Genomic DNA, 15,461 nt, shown 5'->3' with positions numbered 1-15,461 from the left:
TCTAACCTTTACCCATCTCCTCCTGGGAAAAGCTGCAACGAATATATTGATTTCATTAAATAAAGCTGAGAAATAGGATTTGAAAGCATTGATTGATTTCCTGACTATACACTGAATATTGACTGTCCCCTATTCCCTGGAGGAAGATTGACTGTCATGCCACAGCCATTTTTTTATAGCTGCACATCAGCTCCATATATTTTGTAATGAGATGAAAATGAATATTAACAACGACATTAATACCTGACTGACTCATGTAGTATCCAAATAGTTTATGTTAATTCTAGCCCCGTAGAAAGGCATTAACAGTGGGGAAAACGAGCTTTCAAATTCCTTCAGTTTATTTTATAACTTGACAATCTTCCAAAATTTTTCATCAGCTCTAACAAATAAAGCACGGCTTTGTGTGAATTAGAAATAAAAGGATTTTATAACATTAATGGACATCTTACTGTACGCTTGATTCGAATTCCCTATGGCACAGACTGGTAGAAGTTCCTTAGTAGGTGAAGTAGCAAAATTCAAAGCTGGTACTCCCTTAGGTTCACAGATGGATGCAAAAACTGTACAGAAATGATTTAGTCAGAAAGGGCTAATTGCCAGGAAGGGTGCTTGATATTATCTGAAACGTTTGCCAAATTTGAAAAGAACAGCGAGGGGACGGGGACACAGGGTTCTTACAATCTCTTTATGTAATGAATAAATTAAATGCTCCTCTAAAGTTATCCATCTTATTAATTGGGCAAAAAGAGAGCTAGAATAGGGTCTAATGGGTAAACACAAATATCCTCATTACCTTTGGTGGTGCTAGGGGGGGTGGGTTAGGTTGAAAATGTGCTTCCATGTTGCCGTGTGAAACCCAGTGTAAACACTAAAACAATTTTTAAATTATTCTAAAATTAATCAATTGAGCATTGAAACTATTCACCTCAAAAGACATTCAAGTGACTCAATTCTATTTTTTTAGCCTTCTGTTTCATAATAGTTATTATTTTTCTTTCTTAATTGTCATAAGAATTTCAATTGCGTAGAATTCAGTGCACAAATGGCACAGAAATTCTGTGGGGGTTCTACTGAGTTTAGTATGATTTATTTACATAATAATGAGGCCTCCATTTCAGGTTGCCAGATGAATACAAATTCTCTCTCAAATACTTTGACAATGGCCAAAATATAGATGCTTTTTTCATTGTTCTTTTCCTTGTGCTGGTGCCTGTCTTACCACTGGAGTTAACTATTCTAATCCCATCTCTTTAGCCAAGTTTTCAGTTATCCTTCCCAATCTCTTCATTCTGCAATGGTTTTCCTTATTTGTGAAGTGACTTCGGGTATTTCTTACATTAAAGGGGCCAAGTATATACAGATTGCTATTGTTGTTGTTATACTTGATGTCAACTGGGAATCACATATAAAGAGCTGCTTGATGATGATCTCCAGTTTTGTATGATCTCGTGTTTGATTAATTCAGTGAAGGCCATGATGGGGAGTAATACACCTCACCTTTAAGAGGTGCAAGCTACCTTTAAATTGCAGCAGCCCCTCTGCAGTTCAAAACCCTCCCCCATCCTTGATGGGCGAGCTGCCTATCAAGATATTAAGCTGAGGCCCGACCATGAAACTGGTCTGAGCCTCCCGCCAATGCGTAACATGATAATCGCCCCCACCATCTCTTAAAAATGAGAAAGGATTGATATTTTTACCAGATGATTGAGGGGCGTGTTTCGACAGGTATTTCAAATTCTGTAACATTTTCAATTTAAAAATCATTGCAATTACATACAGGAATCAAATGTGGCAAAATCATTCTGAATTAGAATATCTTTCTCAAATAAAATGCTCAGGAAAATATAAATTGTTTATCCCTTCGTCTTAAGAATCTGCAATTCTGCAATTATTGCACTGATCCTGCCAGAATTCCAATGGTCGGACCAGTGCCTATTCCCTGAGGGATTCTGCTGGTCTTCCATTGGAGCAGGAGGACTTTTGCACACTGAGATAGTGCTGTACTGTCATGATAAACTGAGGCATTGTCTGCCTGTTCAGATCAACGTAAAAGATCCCATGCTACAATTTGACCAATAACAGAATGTTCTCCCAGTGTCCTGACCAACATACCCCTTCAAATAACAACATCAAACATTCACTTATTTGCCGTTTGCGGGACATTGCTGTGCACAAATTGGCTACTGTTTTTATCTACATAACGATAGTGACAGCACTTCAAAAGTAATCCATTGGTTGTAAAGTGCTTTGGGACATCATGAGGGTGCACTAAGATGTTATATAAATTTATGATCTTTCTATTTTTACCCCTTCATGAATGGACACCAAGTCAATAATTTTGTTACAGTAACAATTTGGATCCAAATCTCCCACATAATTGAATGAACTTACTGTGGCAAGTAAAGAAAAATGTGAACAAGATCATGGCACTCCTCTCCTTGCATCTCAAGGTCTTCCATATTGGGTTGAATCAGGAGCAGTGTGAAGCCGGTAGCTTGCTTGAGTCAACGTGATGCTGACCCGGCAGACACTGAGGCACTTATTTCACTCACTCTATTGCTTGAGGCTTGTACCAGGCAGGAAATAACTATTCATTATTCCCAAATTAAAGTTGCAAATGTATTTTTATCTACAAATAAAGAAATAGGTCCTGATTACCACTTGGAATCTTTCGCAGAACCTGCTGCGAAGTAGGGAACACAACGCAGTATTTCACCAGCTCACAAGATAGATACAGAGCAGGAAGGCCATTCAGCCCATCTTAACTTGTCCATTCAGGAAGACCCTACAACCCTCCAAACATGGAATCCAATTGTTTGTAGAATGTGTTCAAAGGTTCTGCCTCCACTACCCTACCCAGAAATCCATTCCACGTGTTGATCTTTCTTTGTGTGTGAAGAACTTTCTGACATCAGTCCTAAATTTACCTTAACTCGTTTGAATGAGTCGTATTGTCAAAGTTTAGTTATTTAATTATTGAGTATTTTTAGCAGTGGCAGGAAGGGAAAACTCCTGTAAGTATGGTCTAGTGATTAAGGGTTGGAAATCAGGTTTATAGATTGTTGTCTACAATATGTAATGATATATCTGCAATAATTCAAAATTTCAGATTGAAATGAATGAAGCTAAATGGAGCTGTTAAACAGTCTACATACATCATAAAGAACAAGAGCCTAGGCTGATTAAGGTTGGTGTCTTTCTGTCAAATTTGAATCTTTTTCTAACACCAGTCAACGTCCAGTAGTGTCTTTCCCCCATCTCTCTTCTTCCATTTCTCTTCTTCTCTTTCTCTTCTCTTCTGCTTCTCTCCCCTAGCTTTTCGTTTTGCTTGTCTCTCTGTCCTTTTTTGTCCCTTTTTCTGATTTTTTCCTCTGGTTGGAAGCTGCTGGGTAGTATGGTCCAAAAAGGAGCGACCAATGGCTGCAGACTGCATTTGAGGTGAGATTGCAGGGAAAATACAGTCCTCAGGATTATCTGTTCCATCCCCTCTCCCAACCAGTCATGCTTTCCCATCACATCCCCTACCCCTTCACATTCCTACTATCTCCGCCCGTTGCTACCACATTCTCACTCCCATCACTACACCCACATTTTGCCCTTTGAACTGCCTGCTCAATTCGTGTATCCTCCCTTCTTCCTTCCTCACTTGTCACTCATAGAAAGAAAGAAAGACTTACATTTATATAGCGCCTTTAATGACCACTGGACATCTCAAAGCGCCTTACAGCCAATGAAATACTTTTGGAGTGTAGTCACTGTTGTAATGTGGGAAATGCGGCATCCAATTTGCACACAGCAAGCTTCTACAAACAGCAATGTAATAATGGCCAGATAAACTCTTTTGGTTATGTTGATTGAGGGATAAATATAGGCCAGGACACTGGGGATAACTACCTTGCTCTTCTTTGAAATAGTGCAATGGGTTCTTTTACACCTACCTGAGAGAGCAGGTGGGGCCTCGGTTTAACGTCTCATCCAAAAGACGGCACCTCCGACAGTGCAGCGCTCCTTCATCACTGCACTGGAGTGTCAGCCTAGATTTAAGAGTTCAAGTTCCTGGAGTGGGACTTGAGACCACAACCTTCTAACTCAGAGGCGAGTGCGCTACCCACTGAGCCACAGCATCATCAAAACCTTAACCCTTCATCCACTTCCACCCACTCTCTCAGAGCCCCCCTTACCCTAAAGATTTTTCCCTTCTCTCCTCCTTCCTTCATTCCTCCTTCATTCCTCCTTCATGTCCATTTCCCTAAAAGAGGCGCTGCTTGCTTTCAAAATTCAAGCTGCTTGGTTTTAAAAAATCAAATTAGAATGAGGAAAGAAATTTACTGTATTCTCAATTTGGGTCTTTCTCTGTCTCTGTTTCTCATGCCTTTACTCTCTTTCTTTCTTTATCTCTCTCTGTCACATAGGTTTTAGCAATTAAGATGTCTAGGGGCAATATTTAACTGGTTTCTGGTGTGAAATGGGTGGTGCGTCGTAAATGCCCGAGGCCCCTTTGAAATAAGGTCTCTGGCCTCAGCTACATTAAACCAGTAAGCTGCAGATGCCAATCAGTTGAACTGTGGATGCTAATCGAGCGATGGGATGCAGCGCATCGTTTGGGAGTTTGGGAGTTTCGGTTGGCTACGACACTGAGTCGGCCCACAGCTAAGTCCTGGGGTGTAGAGGTGAAGTGGATGGGTCCCCAGCAGCTCACAATGCTCCTACTGGCTCCACAGAAATAAAAGTTTAAAAAGTTTGCTTACCATTATGACCGGCCTCCAACGGTCACTTTAAGGACTGCTGGTTAGGTCGCTGAGGGACAACGGCAACAAAATTCAGTGCTACTGGGGGAGACTTGAACTAGGATTAATGAACTCTCTTTCTCTCTCTCTCCATCTCTCTCTCACTCTATCTATCTCTCTCACTCTTCCACCCCCTTTTCCCTCACATACCTTTGGTCCCTTAGCACAAAGCAAATGCCACAATGGTGTGTAATCAGAACGATAACAATAACTGTATTTATATAGCGTCTCTAACATAAGAAATGTCCCATGGCACTTCACAGAAGTGCAATCAGACAAAAGTTGACACTATGTCCTTTTTATAATTTTCTCTCACACGCAGAGACATAAATTTATACAAACAGGGCTTTATTACGTCAGAAGGACCCCGATTACATTTTACCCTGGGCCTGAACGAGCAAGCTGCCTCAGCTTTCCAGTCAGGCTGATGCAGATCTGCAGACAGAAGAGGCCCTCAAAAGGTGAGTATAAATCCTCCAAGCCCCACAAGGAAACTCGCGGCCTCCCCTCCCCACTTCCCTCCTGCAACACCCTCCTGAACGTCCCCTGGAGACATGGGAGGTTTAGGGGAGAGATGAGGGGAAATTTCTTCACCCAGAGGGTAGTGGGGGGTCTGGAACTCACTGCTTGAAAAGGTGGCAGAGGCAGAAACCCTCACCACATTAAAAAATGGATGCGTACTTAAAATGCCGTAACCTACAGGGTTACGGATTCAAGAACTGGAAAGTGGGATTAAGCTGGATAGCTCTTGGTCAGCCGGCGCGGACACAATGGGCTGAAATGGCCTCCTTCCGTGCTGTAAATTTCTATGATTCTATGAAAGCCCCTCATGTTCAAAATTGAATGAATATCTATGAGGTTTACTTCCTGGATGGGATAGAGGCAAGGAGAGACTATAGTGAATTTGACTGAAGTAATCCAAATGGACAGGACTAACTAGGTGCACCAAATGGCCTTTACTTATCCACAGCTATTTCTTATTTTCTTATTATTGCATTCCTAACTCACAATGTTCACCTGTAGCATCATTCCAAGAGCATTCCTTACTATTAAAAAGAAATGACTCCATTGTTTGTCTGAGTTAGATATTTCATTTTAAGGAGGAAGCAACCTGCCTGTGATTATGCCAGTGCTGGCTGCCAGAAGCTTTTTATGATTGCTCTGAACTGTGCCCGATCCAAACCCATTTACTATCATGTGAGGTAGTCTCAAAATAGACATGCCTCTGCATTGAGTGGGAATGCTGAGGAAAGTAATAGTAGCAGTCACAATAGAGTTGGTGGAAGGATGTAGCTTCAGATTTATCTGCCAAAGGCATGACATCATGCAGCCAACATATTGTAACATTTTGGCAGCAAGATGAGCAGAGAGCTGGCAGGTTGCAGTAATTCAGAGGGTCGCAACACTGCTTGACTTTGTTCCTTGTAGCACAGCCAGAAGTTTCACTTGAAACCCCATTAATGAGTGAGACTGAAAGGTTATGTGGTACAGTGAATGTCAGCTTGACATATGGTAAATCAGCAATCCATATATGAGCCAGGGAAGGGAGAACAATGTTCGCTGGAAGTGTGTTTCCTGTACTTTCGGAATATTGCTCATATTGAAAACCCAAAGATCTGTGTAATTATGGCATATCCCAACTATATTACTGGAGTCCAATGATATCAAAGTCCTTATTAACGAAAGTCAAAATATCTGTCAAATCTGCACAGCTCAAACATATGAAAGTTGCTTCTTATCTTCACCAGATTGCAGTTATTTTTTTCCCTTGCTTTAAGCTTCCCTTTATTATTTTTCACAGACCTCTGTACATTTTCCACAGGCCTCTGCACATGCAGCTCTTCAAGTGGATGTTGTATGTATAAAACAACACATGTCCTTTCCCATTCACTCTCCTTTTTTCTGGTCTTGTCCTACATCTCACTTGTGGGGCTTGGGGCATAATCTAGAGTTTTTTTTCTTCAACTTTTCTCCACCCCTCCTTTCCTTAGGGTGTTGGTTGACTCCTTGCTGGAGTATAGTTTTACAGATACCAGGTGCCATCCAGCCATCCACTTATTCAATCATTCAATTTTGTCAATCAGAATTATATATCTATCTTTTATGCTGTATATCTCCAGCCATCTCATTCCACAACTTAGATTTATTTAACACTATCTCAGCTCCAGAGAGCCCAAGTAGCCATTCTTTGAGGGTTAAATTGAGTGTTTATGCTCCACACCAGTCTCTTCCAACCCCTCTTCGTCTAACCCTATCAGCATACCCTTCTTTTCTCCCTCACGTGCTTATCTAGCTTCCCCTTAGATGCATCTATGCTATTTGCTTCAACTACGTATATTTCACATTCTTACCACTCTTTGGGTAAAAATTGGTTAGTGTAATGTCATGCCCATCTTGATAGTCTCCCTGGTAAATACTGAGGCAAAGTAACTATTCAATATGTCTGCCATTTTGCTATCATTAATTGTGAGCTTAGTATATTAGTATGTGCATCCCTTAGTGGTCCTACCTGTATCCTGATTTTTCCTTTGTTATTTATGTGTCTGTAGAATACTTTACTATTTCTTTTTATATTCCTGGAAAATTTAATTTTGCAGTTCTGCTTTGCTTCCCTAATTGCTTTATTGACTTCTTTCCTAACCCCTTTGTACTCCTTTTTGTCATCCTCTGCTTTATTGTCTATGTACTTAATGTATGCCTTTTTCTTTAGTTTCAATTTTACCCTTATCTCTTTATTCATCCATGATGTTTCATAACTGGCTATATTCTTGTTTTTTAGAGGAATATATTTCTCCTGAACTCTATTGATCACCATTTTAAATATTTCCCATTGTTGTTCTATCTCTTTGTCTGTCAATTTTTTTCCAGTTTATCTTCCCTAGCTCCATTCGTGTCCCCTTAAAATGAGCGTTTTTCCAATCTATTACTTTGGCCTTTGTCTTACTTATGTCTTTCTCAATCATTATTTTAAACCTTATTTTGTTATGATCACTATTGCCTAAATGTTCTCGTATGCTTACTTATCTTATCTGCTCTGGTTCATTTCCCATTACTGGGTCTAGCAGTGATTCATCTCTTGTTGGGCTTCTTATGTATTGTAAGAAAGGAGTCATGTACACACTGTAAAAACTCAATTCCCCTTTTCCCTTTCTTTACCTCTGTTTGCCAGTTTATTTGGGAGAAGTTGAAATTTCCCATGATTATTATTCGATGATTTTTACTTATTTCATAGATTTGCCTACATATTCCTTCCTCTACTTTCCTTCCACTATTTGGTGGTCTGTAGAATACCTGTATTAATATGATCGATCCCTTCTTCTCCTCTTTCTCAATCCATATGGGTTCTATCTTCATGTTAGTTATGTCCCTTGCTTCTATTGCCATTATCTTGTCTCCAATTAGTGCAGTTACTCAACCCTGTCATCCATCCCTTCCTTTCTAAATATGTTATATCCTGCAATATTTAACTGCCAGCCCTGTTCTTTATATAGCCATGTTTCAGTTATCCCACATACATCAGGCTCCTTGCTACAGATTATTGGCTCTAATTCTCCCGTTTTGTTTCGGATGTTGTGCACATTGCTGTACAGGCAATTTAATGAGTTTTTATAAATTGTTCCCCTCACTTTATTTTTAACAGTGATCTTATACTTAGCTCTATAACTGGTCTCTGATTGTTTATGTTACTCTTATTCCTTACCTTGGTCTGGACTTTACTCTCCTCTCCTAATTCTTTTATCGTCAGACTTAAGTTAGTTTCACCAGCTCCGGCCCCTCCCCACTCCCCCACCACCATCTTACTAGTTTAAAGTCCTATCTGCAGCCCTATTTATCCGTTCCGCTAGGACACTGGTCCCATTTTGGTTCAGGTGAAGCTCATCCTAGCAGTACAGCTTCTCTCTGTCCCAGTACTGGTGCCAGTGTCCCATGAAATGGAACCCCTCCTTCCCACACCACTTTTTCAGCCATGCATTCACCTTCCTGATCTGCCTATTCCTATGCCAGTTAGCGCATGACTTGGACAATAATCCCGAGATTACCACCCATGAGGTCCTGTTTTTTAATTTAGTTCATAAATTACAACTAGTTTAGTTTCCTACATTACAACAGTGACTACATTTCAAAAAGTACTTCATTGGCTGTAATGTGCTTTGGGACGTCCGGTGGTCATGAATGCCACTACATAAATCCAAGTCTTTCTTTCCTTCTTTCTTTCTTATAACTTCTGATATCCCCTTAGCAGGACCTCCTCCCTTTTCTTCCCTATGTCATTGGTCCCAACATGAACCATGACAACTAGATCTTCCCCCTCCCTTTCCAAGTTCCTCTCCAGTTGCTCCGAGATATCCTTTACCTTTATCGTTTCACCAGGTAGGCAGCACACCCTTCTGGAGTCTCGGTTGCGACTGCAGAGGGCGCTATCTATCCCCCTAATTATTGAATCCCCTATGACTGCAATCTTTCTATTCTGCTCCATCACCCCCCTTAGATGACTTCCTGCTCCACGGTGCCATGGTTAGTATTCTGGCAATTCTCCTCACAGGTAGATATCAGCCATTTTATATCATCGCCCAAAGATACAATTACTCCCAATGTGGTTCCAATGGTCTAAGCCAATAGTTCAAAACTGCACTGAACTTGTTGCTAATCTTGCTCTAAAAGTCATAAGGATACAGTGCAGGAGAAATACAAGGCCATTATGGATGCTCTTCTCAGAATATAGAAGAAGTATGCTCTTAGAGAAAAGTATAGAGGAAGCCATAATCGCTACAAGCGTGCTCCATGGTGCAATGCTGGGAACTGGCAACATATTTTGCTATTCCTTCCACACCTGAATAAGCATCTATTAAACAAGCCTTCAGTCCTATCTCTAGTAGATGTAAAAACAACCGCTTTCATGGATAAGACTGGCTGTAAATTTGTTTTCTGCAATTTTGTGAGAGGCATGAATTATGCAGATTGTTAATACAGCATGTTCCCACAGATTCTCGATCAGTGAGATGGTGCTACAAAATATATACAATTGGCAAATAAATTCTCTGTAGAACATGTAAACTCAAATGAATAATCTAAAAATCAATTTTGAGAAGCTTTTAGTGTCAATATCGGGGTTTTCTCTCAAGCTTCTGTTATTGTGCGATTACACTGTGAGAGACTTCACTGATCAGTCTTTTGTTTTTATACATGGTGTTCTGCAAAATCATGTTTTCAACAACAAAACAGATGGATACAAAAGGTCAGCTATAGACACACATGTACGCACTGTTTGTTACTTCAACCAGCATCTGTGACTCACTGAGAACCACAAATCAATGAAGTACGATGGAAAACATTGCATTTGCATCCATTTAAAATAAATGAATCCACCTTACACTAAATGTTTGGATCTTTCACTGTGCAATTTGACTGACTGAAGCAGCAAGGATTGTCACCAATCAGAGGTAGACTGGCTCCCCCAAAAGGGGCATAGTATTCTCATGGTAAAGGGAGGCACCGATAATATGGCTATGGAACCATTTCCAGGGAACACTCGGGAAATCACGCAATTTTCCCAATAGCCAACCTGGCCTTGGTACCAATACATGAAGCATTGTGACTAGCAGCACTCAGTCTTCTTAGTGAATGAGGAATATAAACATACCAACAGGAAAGGAGCCACTGGGGAATCTGGCCTGTCCCATATAGTTGTGATGCCATATGCATCACGATGCATACACTCCCGACCCACCCGAATATAAACATACGAAAATGGTTGGTTAAATTTGTGTGGGATCCGGGACATACCAAATGAGTTTGACATCAAGTTACTGTGTAGAGTTAACTAATTTCAGTTGGGTAGTGCTGAGGATGCTGCAATTAGCCTCAAAGTCCCTGGACCAGGGAGAGGAAATATCAACCAGTACTGCTGCTCTTGATTGCTATCCAGTTACATTTCCTTGAAGGGCACGTGTGTGGAAAGGGCTGAGTCCAAGGATCATTATCTCACTAAAACTCATTGGGTCTGATAGTGCAGCCCACCAGGCACTGGCTGCTACAGATGTTGCTGCACCATTGCCAAAATGTGTTGCGCTTCCACAGTAATGCAAGGTCAGCTCAATGAATATTTTAGCTGTGTTTCTGGCACATAGCGCAAAATAGGGATGCCTCAGGGGTCAGGGGCCAGCAGCAATGGAAATTCTGTTGGCTACACGCACAGTGCTGCCATTTCTCTTTCAATGTGGTGGGGCACAAAAGTCCCCTTTGACAAATTAACCCTTGAAGCTCAGGACGCAGATGGGTGACTAAGTAATATAGCCATATGGCAAGGGGTGGGCCACTTAGCACAGCTTTTTTTAATGAGCGCTTAGTGAATGAAGCACTACCCAGACACTCCAACTACATTATGGCGAGGACCCCTAATCTAAATAAATCTTAGGGCCTTTTTGATTGTTGCGCACAATCGGTGGATCGGGTCCTGGTGTGATAGGCACTACTGACCCACATTGGGATTTCACTTGTCCCATTGGGCACAGGGTAGACATCAGTTCTCCACACCTGATAATTTGGGGTATTTGGGGTAAGAGGTGATCTGGCTCTCTGGGCACTTATTGGCCCTATAACTTCAAACATGAAGAATAGCCACTTAGGCAAGATACTGGAATTGCTACCAATCTCTATGGCATATGCTCCATTAGTTAAAGAAAGAACTTTCATTTATATAGCACCCTTCACAACCTCTGCTGCTTCACAGCCAATGAAGTATTTTTGTAGCGTATTCACTGTTGTAATGTAGGAAACACTGCAGTCACAGCAAAGTCCCACAAACAGCAACAAGATCATGGTCAGGTAATCTGTTTTATTCATATTGGTTGAGGGGTAATTATTGGCCAGGATACCAGGGAGAACTCCCCTGTTCTGCTTCGAATAGTGCCATAGGATGTTTCATGCCCACCTGAGAGGACAGGTAGTTTAATGTCTTATCTGAAAGATGGCACCTCCAACACTGTAGCACTCCCTTATTGCTGCACTGAAATAGTCAATCTAGAGTATGTGCTTAAGTCTCCGGAGTGGAACCCAGACCTTTTGATTCAGAGCCAAGAGGCTACTCAGCCAAGGCTGCCACACAAAGTTACCACTTTTGGGAACGAGAATAGGAAAGAGGAGGAAAAATGAGGCTGTAATCAGTAATAGGATTAACAATCTTTTCTGCAAAAGGCTGTTGGAACAAGAATGAGAAGAAGGCCTCCACGGAACAAGATGAAAAAAGAAATTGTCCTTTCACGACTTGTAGAAAAAATGTAAATATATTCTTTATATTCGTTTATGATTTTGTTACAAAATGTGCACAGAGGAAATCATCTCGCTTTGAATTTAGTTATGCTAGCTTGTATTTTGAAGCCATCTTACAAAGCCTATCCTTAAAGGTAATATTTCCCTCACTGCATACTTCAAGTTCCCACAATTTTCTCATGTATTTCTTTGAAAGGATTTCACTTTTGATTCAGACAGGATTTTAAACAAAAATGTTGTCCACTGTCCCTCCCCTCCATATTATTCACAGTTGAGAGAGTCCAACAGTCCAGGACACCTCAATGAATGCCGTTAATATTGTTCCTTGGCTGACTTCCAGGACGTGTATTGCAGCAGCATGGACGTAGTTCATCCCAGAAATGTGAATGGACTTTGATGCTTACATTTCAATTCTGGAACAAACATGCTTCAATTTTAAAAGTAAAAGGAGATGTTATGTATTAATGCTTGGGGGTCACCAGACTTCAGAGGGCGCCGCAGTCGGAGGTCATCAGGCTGTACGCATGTGGCATATGTGTTTCGTCACCTATATATAAAGTGGATGTCTTTGTCACGCAGGCACTCTCGGGCTGGAATAAAGATGGATCAGGTTGCACCTGAGTGAGTTTACAGTAACCAGACTCCTGAGTCATTAAAACCACAGAGTTAGTTGACAATTCCATTCAGAACTTAGGAATAAGCATGAAATGGAGAGGCCTGGTGGCACACTAGAATAATAGATTGGCACTTCTGTGTTCTGTGCCATGCACAGTTCTAGTTCACATATATGATTCCTTACAGTGGAGAGTTCCAATCTCAGCCATGTCGGAAGGAAGGTAATACATGGAGGTCCAGCACTTCCTGACTGGAAATGAAAATCGATGGCAAGTCACCTCAGGCTTCTGCATCTGGTGGAAGGTACAAAAGTCACATTGAGCCTTATCTGGGGCTAGTTTGTCTCCCCTTGGTCTGGGAATGGTATATAATGTAGAAGCAACCTGAAGTGTGCATGAAAATAACTAAGAAATGTGGCAATAAATGTGGTATAAAATGGAGAATCATCACTCAAACAAGCTTAATTCAAAATGCTAGGACCAAGACATGAACATTTTAAAATTGCTAAAATAATTAATTTGCAGCCAAGTGCATTATATTAGAAGAGGTGCTATAACACATCACATAAGAACATAAGAAATAAGAACAGGAGTGGGCCATATGGCCCCTCAAGCCTGCTCCGCTATTCAACAATCTGATCTGATCATAGACTCAGCTCCACTTCCCTGCCTGCTCCCTATAACCCCTTATCCCATCGTTTAAGAAACTGTCTATTTCTGTCTCAATGTCCCAGCTTCCACAGCTCTCTGAGGCAGCGAATTCCACAGATTTACAACCCTCTGAGAGAAGAAATTTCTCCTCATCTCTGTTTTAAATGGGTGGCCCCTTATTCTAAGATCGTGCCCTCTAGTTCCAGTCTCCCCCATCAGTGGAAACATCCTCTCTGCGTCCACCTTGTCAAGCCCCCTCATAATCTTATACGTTTAACAATAAAGAATCAATTTCTGTAACGGTGCTTAACAAGCTCTGTTCAAATCAATTCCCAGCGAGCAGTTAATGCTGACTGTATGTATGTATTTTGTGTCTATTTTGTCCATCATGGAATAATTTAAAATGGCCTGATGATTTGATGGGCCAAGACCCTTTCTTACTCTGTACTTTCTTATGTTCTTATATTCATGCTGACTTATAATATGCTTACAATATTGCTCCTTTATCCTTGTACTCTGTTGATAATAATGACGATGGTTCAGAATTCTGTTGTGTAACATCAATCAACAAATCTCCTTTAAACACTTTAATCATCAGTAGGGAGAAAGGTAAAAAAACAACATAATGAGCATAATGGTAACCTCATTGAAGCAGAGAGCTAATAGTATACAAATATGACTCTTGGCCATTAGGATGCAAGTGCAAAAGCAAAATATTGCCGATGCTGGAATCTGAAATAAAAACAGAAAATGCTGGAAATCTCAGCGGGTCAGGCAGCATCTGTGGAAAAAAAGCAGAGTTAACGTTTCGGGTCAACGACCCTTCATCAGAACAGGATGTAAGTAATGCTCACATCCCTGAAACTCATTCAATAGAAATACATTAACTGTGTCACCAACCTGAGGATAACTTTTTGGGCCCTGGTTTTTTAAATGTTTATTAATGATCAGACAACACTCTACTAAGGATGAAAAATGTTGTACTCTCTCTCTACAAATCTGGCAGACAACACATTATTGTTAAAGATTGTAACATTACAACAACATGTTTAAAAATAGCCCTTATCTCTTCACCAAACCTCATTGCTGTCTTTGCAGTGTTAAATGGAATTACTGTTCTGAAGGTTGTTTCTGGTTTAACAGTGCATGAAGAGCAATTTAGGGTAACAGGCTTTGGCAGCTGCAAAGAATTCTCTAGCTTTATAAAGATCAATATAAAAATAAGTAAAGCAACAGCATTTTCTTGCAATGTTAAGATATAGTTCTATAAATGTGCTTTACTTTCCCTATCACGTGGCACTATTTTAATTATTGAAAACAAATCTTAAGCATAATTGATAGGGTTACTCAAGAATAAGTTACCAGGGAAGGCCATTGAAGCAGACTCTAAATGAGATCATCAACAACAACAAGTTTTTTCTTGTGTATATTTTTGATATAGATTTTTGTTAGGTGAGGGTATCAGGGGATAAGGATCAAAGGCGGGTAAACGGTGTTGAGGTACAGATCAGCCATCATCTGATTGAATGGTGGAATAAGTCTAATTGCCTATATTGTGTTTACTATAAGGTAAGGTTCGATAAGGTGCCACATAAAAGGTTACTACACAAGATAAAAGTTCAATATATTAGCATGGAGAGAAGATTGGCTAACTAACAGAAAACAGAGAGTCGGAATAAATGGGTCATTTTCCGATTGGCAAAAAGTAACTAGTGGGGTGCCGCAGGTCTCGGTGCTGGGGCCTCAACTATTTACAATGTATATTAATGACTTGGATGAAGGGACCGAGTGTAATGTAGCCAAGTTTGCTGATGACACAAAGATGGGTGGGAAAGCAAATTGTGAGGAGGACACGAAAAATCGGCAAAGGGATATGGACAGGCTAAGTAAGTGGGCAAAAATTTTGCAGGTGGAATATAATGTGGGAAAATGTGGGATTATCCACTTTGGCAGAAAAAATAGAAAAGCAAAATATAATTTAAATGGAAAAAAAATTGCAAAGTGCCACAGTACAGAGGGACCTGGGGGTCCTTGTGCATAAACACAAAAAGTTAGTATGCAAGTACAGCAAATAATCAGGAAAGCAAATGGAATGTTGGCCTTTATTGCAAGGGGGATAGAGTATAAAAGCAGAGAA

General features: G+C 40.6%; 1 long non-coding RNA gene across 1 annotated transcript in view; it reads left to right on the top strand.

Moving 5' to 3' along the window:
- LOC139274862 (uncharacterized) overlaps positions 1–3,184 on the top strand; it is a 61,787-nt gene extending 58,603 nt beyond the window's left edge. Inside the window, exon 3 of the long non-coding RNA XR_011595632.1 lies at positions 3,113–3,184. This is a non-coding gene — a long non-coding RNA (uncharacterized lncRNA). The remainder of the gene's footprint in view (positions 1–3,112) is intronic.
- The last annotated feature ends 12,277 nt before the right edge of the window (positions 3,185–15,461 follow it).

The sequence above is a fragment of the Pristiophorus japonicus genome, chromosome 10 (assembly GCF_044704955.1).
Source record: "Pristiophorus japonicus isolate sPriJap1 chromosome 10, sPriJap1.hap1, whole genome shotgun sequence".
Taxonomy (NCBI): Eukaryota; Metazoa; Chordata; class Chondrichthyes; family Pristiophoridae; genus Pristiophorus; species Pristiophorus japonicus.
The sequence above is the reverse complement of the archived record's forward strand: the minus strand, read 5'-3'. Positions and strand labels throughout refer to the sequence as shown.